This window comes from Pteropus vampyrus, unplaced genomic scaffold (genome assembly GCF_000151845.1).
Source record: "Pteropus vampyrus isolate Shadow unplaced genomic scaffold, Pvam_2.0 Scaffold143, whole genome shotgun sequence".
NCBI lineage: Eukaryota > Metazoa > Chordata > Mammalia > Chiroptera > Pteropodidae > Pteropus > Pteropus vampyrus.
This window is the reverse complement of record NW_011888924.1, coordinates 2,559,391-2,571,093: the sequence shown is the minus strand read 5'-3', so window position 1 is coordinate 2,571,093 and position 11,703 is coordinate 2,559,391. Positions and strand designations below refer to the sequence as shown.

At 35.6% G+C, this 11,703-nt stretch overlaps 1 protein-coding gene and 1 long non-coding RNA gene across 3 annotated transcripts in view; both read right to left on the bottom strand.

The window, feature by feature from the left end:
- The window catches only part of LOC111744877, an 18,666-nt gene extending 13,241 nt beyond the window's left edge, over positions 1 to 5,425 (bottom strand). The window contains exons 1-2 of the long non-coding RNA XR_002782370.1: positions 4,461 to 5,425; positions 3,746 to 3,797 (exon numbers count right to left, since the gene is read on the bottom strand). This is a non-coding gene — a long non-coding RNA (uncharacterized LOC111744877). The remainder of the gene's footprint in view (positions 1 to 3,745; positions 3,798 to 4,460) is intronic.
- SMURF2 (SMAD specific E3 ubiquitin protein ligase 2) overlaps positions 1 to 11,703 on the bottom strand; it is a 95,787-nt gene that overhangs the window by 73,612 nt on the left and 10,472 nt on the right. The gene's annotated exons all lie outside the window — the stretch shown is intronic.

Sequence of the window (11,703 nt, the reverse complement as noted above, 5' to 3'; positions counted from 1 at the left end):
CAAAATTAAAAGAGAAATGACAGAAACAAAATAGAGTGTAACAAAAGATTAATATCCAGAACGTACAAAGAGTGTCTACAAATCAATTAGAAAAATCCAGAGAGATCAGAAAATGGTTAAAATAATATAAACACAGAATTCATAGAAGTAGAAATGGCAAATAAAAACATAAAAATAGAATTACCACACAAAGAATCAAAGAAAATAAACATCATGGTTTTATTCTTAACTCGTCAAATTAGCAAAAAACTTTTAAACCTGTTAAAACTCAATTTTTAAAAACAAAAAACATGTATATACTATGGAAGAATTCTGAAAGTATAGATCAGACATATTTCCTGCCCTTAAGAATTGTATAGTCTAGTTGAGAAGCCATGACTAAGAAACATAAAACTACCATTAAATTAGTGCTAAACTGAACTACAAAAACATTCATAGTCAGTACAAAAAGTAGTCCAAAAGAAGAAAGCTCAATAGAACAAATATTTATCAAGCACACGGGTATATGAAGGCACCGTGTGTGGAAAATAAACACCATAACTATGTTATATCACCTAGCAAGGCAGTTAAGACAAGCACAGTAGAAAGCATTAAGTGACAAGTGCCTTAACAAGCAAAGAGTTCTGAGATTTCAGAGGGAAGAACTCAAAGTAGCTTCTAAATTATCTGAAGAAGCTGTACCAGTGAGGTACAATGTTAACTGAACTCCAAGGATAGGTATGATTTTTAACCAGTAGAGATGAGACTAGAGAAAAAAACCACCCAGGAAGAAGAAAGAAACAGACAAAATTAAAAATGGAAGGAGATACATCTGTGAGAGGAGCATTCCAAGTTCTCCAGAGCCCAGGTGAATTCAGGGGGAAAAGATAAGGCTTAAAAGGTAGACTGGGTAAATTTCTGGAATGGCTTGAATGACAGGCTAAGAAGTTTGGATCTTATCCTATCAATAACAGTGAGATATTAAAGGTTTCTGAGCAGGAGAAAGCCATGATCAAAGTGAAGCTCCCGGTAAAATTAATCTGACAGTGAAGTCCAAGATGGACTGCAGCACAAAGGGCTTAAAGTAGAGAAACCATTGGTTAACTATGGCAACAATTTCAGTCTGAGTTAATACCTATTGGATTATGGTAGTGGAATTAATGAGAATGGAAAAGGAAGGGATGGATCGATAGAGATTTTAAAGGAGAAAAAGTAGAGCCTGACGATTAGAGTTGAAAGGAACAGAGAATTAATTAAAAATTGAAAATTCTTCCTTTGTTTGGAAATGTTTATTAACTCCTGGCTACGTATTGGATAAAATCCAAACTCCTTAGCCTACCATTTAAGTCACTGTATAATCTGACCAGGTGTTCCTTTTTTCCCCCCTTCTTACCCTACTCCATACACATAACTTGACATTTTATAGCCTTTGATTTTGCTTGTGTTTCTCTCTCCTCCTGGAGATTAGAACATCTGGAGTCTAGGAGGTGGGCCTAGACCACTGGAATTACTTGGATTGTGGATGAGACAGAAGAGGTTCCCAAAAGGAAAAGTAGGATAAGTTATCAACAGAACAGGGCAAAACCGCAAGCATCCTCTGCTTCAGTGGCAATTTACAGTTAGGTGACACTGGTAACTGATTACATCTGGGGGAACCATATTAAGAAACTAGGGAACACATGGAAATTAATCTTTTCAGTGTACAGTCTTCTGTACAAGCTAAATTTGCCATGTATGTACATTTTAGCTTATTCTATTTTTTAAAGTTTTTTAAATCATGCACAAAAGATATAAAAACTGGGTAACAACCTGTATCTTTAAGTCACCTCGAATCACACACAGTATGAGAACAAGTCCCAAATCTTGTTATTCAGAATTCAGGACAAAAAAAACATTACCCCAAGGTAACTGACCGTTTTCCCCCTTGTGTGTATGAAAGTTAAAAACTTTTAAGTAGAGAAAAATAGCAAAGAAATTCTTTGACTGCATATTAATATAAATCTATTTTTAAACCTAGAAAAAAGTACCGTAATTTCCCTATTAAAGCACATTTCAGGGCCAAACACTATGAAAGGAAATGTTTAAATATAATCCAAAATGTAAGGTAATCTCTGGATAATGATTTACTTTTCTAGTACTTTATAGTAATTGTCAAAATTTCTAAAATGTATCTGTATTATTTAGTAATCAGTATTTCTTAAATGATGTTACAAAACTGACAATTTCAACATTTAAAATACATCTTAATGGATTTACACTCAAATTTTATTATTTAATAAATAAGTTTGAATTCTTATATGCTTGATACAAATTACATAAAATAAGTCCCTGCCCCCAAGTTGGTTTCGGCCTCATTAAGACTAGATATAGCACTAAGCTCAGCAGCTAGTAGCTTAAGGGATCCATCACAGAAAGGTATACTAGTCCTTAGGCTTTATTTCCAAAATTAACTAAAAGCTTAGAAATATGTAATGAGTATTCAATCCAATTTCCTACATTACTTAAGGCTTCAATACTAAAATGCATTCAAACTGCAAAAACGCAAAATCCTGAAACAGCCAGTAAGATATTACTAACTAGGACAAAAAAGGAGATTCACATTTTAGAAGACTCTTCCATACAGTAGATAAAACAACCCAAGTTATCCCTAAATACTCATTCCTCAACAATTCAAAAAATATATATTTACAAAATACTGGAGAAAGAAATGCAGACTTTAACCCTTTAAGAATTTTTCTAGAATTCTTCTTTTTCAGTTCTTTTCCTTCACAAACAGAAATCCATAAAAATTTTATTCTCCATTCAGTATACACACTGTTCAAGAAATTTACTTATTATTTTATTTTTTTTTATTTTTTTATTTTTTTTAGGCGAGGCAACCCTTGGTTGACCTCACAAATTGCAAGGACCTTGTCATCTTACAATCCCTTATTTTTTATGCCTACAGCACCTGGTATTCTAGGTGGTCTCCCATACAAGTACTAACTAGGTCCGGCCCTGCTTAGCTTCCGAGATCAGATGGGATTGTTCAGGGTAGCATGGCCTAGGCTGTTGAAGAAATTGAAAAATGATCATGTTAACGAAAACTACACCAATCCAGGACTCTGAAGACAGCATAAATTCACATCAAAATAGGAGTCAGGAGACCACTGCTGAGTAAGTTGCTTAACCTTGCTGAGCTTTTTCTGTGATACGAAACTGGATCCTATGCGGGAAGGTGGGGGGAGCGCGGGCAGTACACATATACAAATTTACATACAGCCCAGGGGATTCACAGTACCCTCACAGTATCCACAAAGTACCAGAAGCCAATCTACAGTTCTTAAAGGTCTACGTAGCCCAGATTAAGGTAGAACTTATTCTCAGCCAGCTCCCAAATTTGAGAGTTGCTATGAGCAAGTATAGCAAAAATCATAAAGTAGTAGAAAGAAAAAAGCTCAGATAGTAAAAGTGATCGAGTTCACTAATAAAAGACTTTCAAACCGCAAAATTTTAAAACATACCATTTCGCTCATCTACAAAATGGTTGAACACTAAAAAATTGATAATGTTCATGGCTGGCAATGCATTTTCACAAGTTTGGCTTTTTCGTTATTTATAAACCAGAGTCCAATACAGACTCTCTCCCAAGGAAAAAAAATACAAGACATTGCATGGAATTTCAGCACTGCCTACTCTGGACTTCAAAGTTTACTGTCCCAGAACTTTTCCTTTGCCTCCCTCGGCCTCGCCCTTCATGTACAAAAAGACAACCACCCGTGTATACCTTTTTCACAGTGTGCTCCCTCTTTTTGGTGGGCATATCTTTCAGTAGCTTCCTAAGAAGGAGTAAGTAGAAATAATTTTTTGAGATCTAGCATACCTCAAAATGCCTTTATTCTGCTCTCACACTTGACCGATCTAATGGTTGAGTTCTAGGCTAGAAGTCATCTTCTCTCGAATTCTGAGGGCACTGCTCCACTGCTTCTCCATTCTGATATTGCTGATGAGAATTTCTATTGCTGATAGAAATCTAATGCCATTTCTATTTCTTCATGTGAAAGCTGAAGGACTGAGTAGTGAGGCCCTCCCTCCCCCACCTGGCAACTGATAACTTTACTGTACGGTATCTGGCAGGATGACCTAGCTAGGAAGACTCTAAGTATCAGCATTTATAAGTGTTTTCTCTGGAGCTGTCCATTTTTTTCCAGAAAAGGCTTTCTCGTAAAGGATAAAAGACATAACTGGCTGCTAGTGTTCCTGGAGCTAAGTGGTGCGCAGGGTTGGGAGTTTCTCTATTTAAGATGCTCCAGTCCCCTATTTTCAGGTCAGCACTTCTCCCCGCTGCCTTCCAGACTATCAGGTCTCCCTGGGTCTGGAATCAGTTTGGTTAACTTTCTCCACAAAACAAGTCTTTAATTTTTCGTGAGGATTAAAGAAGAATAGTTCACGTGGCTGCCTGGGATACGGTACGTACATAAGTTTTTGGCCTTACATCTCACCTGTACCCTCAGAGATATCTGGTGTCTCCAGTCTTGAGTCTTTTCTAGAGATCTGTGATATGAACCTGCTGGAATAATGCAAAGATCTGGTAATCCCCCTCTGCAGATACTTGATATTCTACTTTCTCAGTTAAATTACCTACTCCAACCACCACCTTCCATCTTCCTGAAATTTTTTGACATCATTTATTTGCTGTCTCCTCTTCTGTAAGTCTTGTTCGGGTAGGTATAAATGCTGTTTTCATCCCTTGACTCTCACTGAATGGGGTTTGAGGAGAGAAGAGAAATAAACATTTGTTCAATCTCCCAGGCTTAAAAAAGATGACAGATAACTTTTATCTGATGCTAATATATACACTGGGGTACATCCAGTTGTGTGTAGCCTGGTTGGGGGCCCTGCTTTAAGAATAAGAACAGAAAAAATAGATATGAAAGCAAATATTCAACTCAGAACGAGAAAAATCAGAAATTTTAACAAACTGACAAATACCATCAATATCATTAAAAAATGATAGAAAATACTATTTTTGTTAACTGACACACTCCGATACTACCTTTTTTCCTAGCTTCTTGGCTGCATACTCTTTGATTACCTCTTCCCATACGACAGAGCTTTTTGAAATTTGTTTTACTGAGAAAAAGTTATATAAAATGAAATTCACCATTTTAAACTATGCTATTTAATGGGTTTTAGTATATTCCCAATCCAATACAACCATTACCACTATCTATTCCAGAACATTTACATCACCCCAAAAAGAAACCCCATACCTGTTAGCAATCACCCCCCAAATCTCTCCTTCCTCCTGTCTTCTGGCAACCTCTGATGTACTTTGTCTCCATGACATTTGCTGACTGGAATCATACAATATCTGATCTTTTCTGTCTAGCTTCTTTCATTCAGCATAATGTTTTTGAGGCTTGTCCATGTTGTAGCATGTATTAGTATTTCATTCTCTTTTATGGCTGAATAATATTACATTGTTTAGATATACCACATTTTTTTTTATCTATTCATCAGTTAATGGGCATTTAGGTTGTTTCCACCCAATTATTTTCGTCATTGTGAAGAATGCTGCTGTGAACATTCATGTACAAGTTTTTGTGTGAACATATGTTTTCAGTTCTCTTAGATATATACCTAGGAATGGAACTGCTGAGTCATATGGCAATTCTGTATTTAACTTTTTGAGACTGCCAAATTTTTTGCCACATTGGCTGAACCATTGTACTTTCCCACGAACAATGTATGAGAATCCCTGCCAATACTTATTTTCCCATTTTTTATTAAAGCCCTCTTAGTAGGTGTGAAGTGGTATCGAATTGTGGTTTTGATTTGCATTCCCCTAATGACTCAAGATACTGAGCATCTTTCCATGTGCTTATTGGTCGCTGGTATATCTTTGGAGAAATGTCTATTCAAATCCTTTGTCCATTTTTTAATTGGGTTGTTTGTCCTTTTGTTGTACAATTTTAAGAGTTCTTTATATATTCTGGATACTAGACCCTTACTGGACAGATATTGATTTACAAATATTTTTGTAACACATTTTATGAATTGTCTTTTTACTTTATTTGTAGTGTCCTTTGGGGCACAAGGTTGTAATTTTGAGGAAATCCAATTTATTTGATTACTTGTGTTTTGGTGTCATATTTAAGAAATCATTGCCTATCCAAGGTCTTGTGTTGTCCTCTAAGAGTTTTTATGGTTTCAACAGTTACATTTAGATCTCTAATCCATTTTGAGTTGATTTTTGTATATGGTATGAGATGGAGTCCATCTTCATTCTTTTGCATGTGGATATCCATTTGTTCTAACACCATTTATTGAAAGACCAACCTTTCCCCATTGAATGGTCTTGGCACCCTTGTCGAAAATAACTGACCACAGAGGTATGTGCTTATTTCTGGACTATCGTTTCTATTTCATTAATCTATATGCCAGTATCACACTATCTCACAAGTTTTTAATGTCATTTTCCATAGAAATAACAGGAAAATAATTCAGTTCTTCCTCTAGCATAGTTGAACACATTTCTAAGCCATTGATAATGGCTTAGAAAAGTTTCTTTTATAGCACAGGTTCATTATTGGTAATGTTACATAAACTTTTAGGATTGTCATCAATTTTGAGAAAACTCTTAAAACTCTTTCATACAAAGCTTTAACATTTGGAAGAATTTTCCACAGACTGGCTTTTGACAACAAACCTTGTTTTTTCTCCATTAAGCACATACTTCAGGTGTCGGATACATGGGACACATTCATATCACTATACCATCTCTAGGCCTGCAGGTTAATGTTACACAATGCCGGGTGGTTAACACAATGTGTAATATTCCTAGAAACTATCCCCATACTGGGATGGCTAGCAATACCTTTACTGTACATAAAAAGACTGTGAACCACATAATCCTGCAAAAACCCAACTAAATGTATCCTCAAGTCAGTTTCTCCATGGCCAGATGCCCAAAATGCCTACAGCCATTCCAATGCCAGCAACATGAGAAGGTAGACAGAAGAGAAGTCAGTGTAAAAAGAGGCAACAATCTTAATTGATTGTGGTTAAGATATCTTAACATTTGCAACTTCTTCATAACTATATGACCATGTACAGGAAATACTGTTTCTTGATTGAGGTGCTGCTTATATACGTGTGTTAAGTTTGTGAAAAGTCTTAAGCTGCACACTTAAAAATTCTTGCACCGTTTCTGTGTATATAACATATACCAATAAAATATTTTTTTAAAGTGACCATATGAACTCATTACTAGGGTCCCTCCCAGGCCCTCAGATAGAATCCTGAAAGTTAAGCTTCATGAGTTTCATTAGCCTCATGAATTTCACAGTAAACTCATCTCTATACACATAGAGCAAATTGGACATCCCAAAATGTAGTTTCTAGTACTACCTTGAAGACTGTGTCTTGCCAACTAGCCATGGGACTTAGAAAAAAACACATATGACCTCCCTAAGTACGTTACTCACCTAAAATCGGTTAGAAGTTAGATCATATACTCTAAGACATCTTTCTAGTAGTCATTCTTTCAAGAAACAGTTACAGAGTACCTCCCAAGTGTTCAGCATTACCGTAGGCAAATGAAACATACAAGGTCCCTGCCCTGTCAGAGCTCCCAATTTAGTAAGGATAAAAGAAAATAATCAACATTAGGTAAAAACTAAGAAAATGTGAATTATGATTTTAATTAATAATATCACTATTGGTTCATTGTGACATATGTACCATACTAATGCAAGATTAGTTAATAACAGGGGAAACTGGGTGTTAAGTATATAGAAACTCTCTGTACTTCTTGCCATTTTTCTATAAATCTAAAACTAATCTAAAATTAAAAGGTTACTTTTTAAAAAGAATAAATGGGTGAAGAAATGAATATGAAAATAAATTATGTCTTCTGAAGTCAACAGGGTACTATGATAGAGTAACGAAGGCAGAACTCTACAAAGAGCTCCCCACAGCAAGAACTTTCAGATATTACTCAAACTGACACAGAAAAATAATAAACAACAAGATCACTAAGTGCGCACGTGCACACACACCCACACCTTGCAGTGGAAAAGAAACTGGCCTTTTCAAGAAATTAAAACACAATCAATGTGACTAAAGCATGATGAGCAAAGGAAAGACCAGTCAACAGGGGCTGAATTACGGATCTTATGCAAATAATGTCTATTTCATTCAAAGTATAATAGAAAGCCACTGGAGGGTTTGAAGCAGAGGAGCAAAATTATCCAACATATTTTTTATTTTTATTTTTTTAGAAGCTCCTCTGTGGAGAATGGATTATAAAAGGTTTAAAGAAAAACAAAGCAGACTCAAAGGGGGAGCATTAAAATTCTTTGATTCTTAACCCTAAATTATATTTCCTCATTATAAAAATAATTCCAGAGAATTAAAGAATTAAATTTATACATTTGCATAAAGTATTTTATTCAAATAGAGTCTGCCTTCTTTCTTTTTACCAGTCTGCTTCTGTTTCCATTGAGTATCCTTTTTTTAGTATCTTTTTTATCCTTTACCAAAATAATTTATGGATTTTAATACTTTAACAATAAACTATAACTTTTCTAGAAGCTGTTGAAAATTTTTATGACATTTGTTAAGTGCTCTGTAATAAAATTTCTGGAAACGTCAAAAGGAGAACATAAAATAAATAAATTATAAAAGTTGAAAAATGGTGTCTATTAGATTAAGATACCAAAGAGTAAGTACATAGTTCATCCCAAAAAAAACAAAAAGTAGCAGCAGCTACTGCTGCTACCACCTATGACAATTTTTTAAATGGCTGTCAAATTTTTTTGACACTTTCCATTAAGAGATGGGGTCTATGTTCCTTCCACTTGAATCTAGAACTTGTAACTACCTTACTTGTAACCAATAAAATGTGGCAAAGACTTCCTAGGATGGCAGAAACAGAGATGCAGCTTTCGCCTTGTTCACTGGGCAGTTCCTGCTGGTGGCCTGAGCCAAGTCACATTAGCAGCGTAACTGCCTGGGAGCTGCCATAGACCAGCCTGGGCAGAAAAACCACAGGAGAGGCTCTCAGGAGACCTGAAGAGACAAAAATGCCCAGCCAGCCCCCAGCTGTTCCAGCTCCGGCCACTCTCTGAAGAAAACACATGACATACTCTGAGCCAAAACCACCCGGCAGAGCCCTTCCCAAACTCCTGACCCACAGAAACCCCAAGAGATAATAAAAGTATTGTTTGGGTTTTAAGCCTCTAAGTTTAGGAGTAATTTTTATGCAGCAATTATAACAAGCCTTTATAGCAAATATATGATAGTTAGTCCAACCAGTCTGAGGGAAGAGGAAGAATTTCTATCAATAAGGGTGGATTTTTCAGATAGAGACCAGCTTTAATATATTTAGGAAATTTGAAAAAGCTCTGCGATAAGTACGGCACATTCTTCCTGAAATCAACATTTTGGCCTTATAGTCTCTATAGATCTACAGATTCTTTCCCTGCATCATGATTCTCCTGCAGCAAAAGGGCATAAATATACCTATCGAGCCACTGAGCAGCCAAGTCAGAGTCTTGCATTACAACCCTTCTATATGTAGTAATCTGTTATGGCCTAAAGTAATCACTGGCCTCTCTTCAACCAAAACGGGTAAGCCAGTTATTGCGGAAGCATCAAAACTGCCAAACAAAGCAAATATTATCAGATTTACTCCCTTTGAACTAAGAATCACCACACATTACCATTAAGTAGGAAAGACCTTTTAAATTATGTATCTCGTCCATATCCTTTTTTATACTTTTATTCATTTAATTAACAAATATCTAATAAGCACTGTGGGTATACAAATATAAATAAGAGATAGTTCATAGCTACAAGAGTTCATGGTGCTATGGGAAAAACATCAATACAACCAATGAATTTTAAGCCAGTATGATAAATGATACAATGAAGTATGCTAAAGTATAGTAGGAATATAAATAAGGGTATGCTGGATGTTCTCTATTCGCTCCTCCAAAACCATTCTCCACCCTTTATCCAGTGCTTAGCATCCTAGAAAGCTGACCTTTATGAACTACATAAACTGGACTCCCTTGCCCTCTGGCTTCAAACTGGGTTCAGTAAATGAGAAGCAACAGAGAGGGTCTCTCCAGGTTCCCATAACTACTGGCTCCCTTTGCCCCTGCTGGCCCAAAGATGGTGCAACTTCCTTATCCTTGCTAGTCCCTAGGTGCTACATTATTCCTTGTTGGGATTCTTTAACCCTATTTGTTGTAAGTAGTCCCTTCATGACATTCTATTTCACCTATGGAGAATGTTATCTGTTTACTATCTGGACCCTAACTGATAGAGAGGGATACCTAACTCAGCCTAGGGAAGTCTGTGAAGACTTCTCAGAGGACATAATGATTCAGCTATGTCTTAATAGCTGAATAGATTAGGTAGGAAGACTAGGTAAAGAAGAAAGGTAACAAGATCTAAGGAAACAACAGTCAAAAACTTGGAGATATGAGAGAATATGAAAAAAAATTAGGAAAGATGAGGAGAGACTTGAAACATACCAACCAAACAGACCTTTTCTGCATCCTGATTAGAACAAACCAATTATTCAAAATGAGGAAGGGAAAGAAGAAAAGAAGAACTGGAAATGCATCTCTTCATCAGATGAATGTGGTTTTCTTATTTTCAATTAGTTCATGTATCTATGAGTGAATATTATCTATTGTAAATATTCTAGTCCTATTCTATTCCTATTTTTCATTACTATAAATGTGCTAAGAAAACTGATTCACATAAATAAGTGAATAAGGGAGTTTTAGTACAGCAATGCCACCAAATTATTTTAATTCTTTGAGTTATATGCAAAAGAAATCACAATAATCTCTCATGATTTCTAGAAAGTAATGGCATTCATTTGCATTCTCTTTTTTATGAAAGTTGCTTTTAAGGATCAGCTAACAATTTGTTTAGGTCCTTCAATTTTGATGAAACCACTTGACTTGTGAAAAGATGTTAATCAGTCATTGGAGTCACTGCCTTCTCAGCAACCTCACCAATATTTTGATTTGTCTCTTTGGTGCTCTGGAAAGCCTCTCACCACAGGACAATATACTATTTGAGATGGCCAAGAGATGTTCCTTTTTTTGTAAAGTGTTAGGAAGAAAGACTGATCAATTTTAGAATCTGAAAATTGAACTCCCTTAAAAATATCCATGAGCTTTCATTCTTTTTATTTTACCCTCACTGAATGTACCACAAACTTTAGCACTGACTGTTTATTTTATCCATCACGTCTTGTCTCTGTTTACACTGCAAATTCCCTGAAAGTAAGATCAGGGTCCAAATCTCTCCTTGAAATCTCGGAGCCCACACCTCCATGTTAGGTGCATATAAGACTATCAATAAATGTTCACTGAATGAACATGTAAATATTTCATCACCATCCCAAGTCCTCTTTCTAGTTAGAAAAAAACAGACTTAACACTTAATGAAACTGGAAGTCAGAAGAAACCTGAAATATCATCATCAATCCCATTTTAAAGTAACAAAGATTGGTTTCCTATCTAAGTTTTTGTACCTAAGAAAAATACAAAACAACGAGGAAACAGAAAACTAAAATACGCAAGGATTCATATTTTTATTACAAAGGACTTTGGTACAACTAGTCTCATTTTGATAGAACTAGAATAATTTTAACAAATGTTCCACCAAAAACCTATTACTATTCTCTTCATAAGATTTAAGGAAAAAAATTCATCA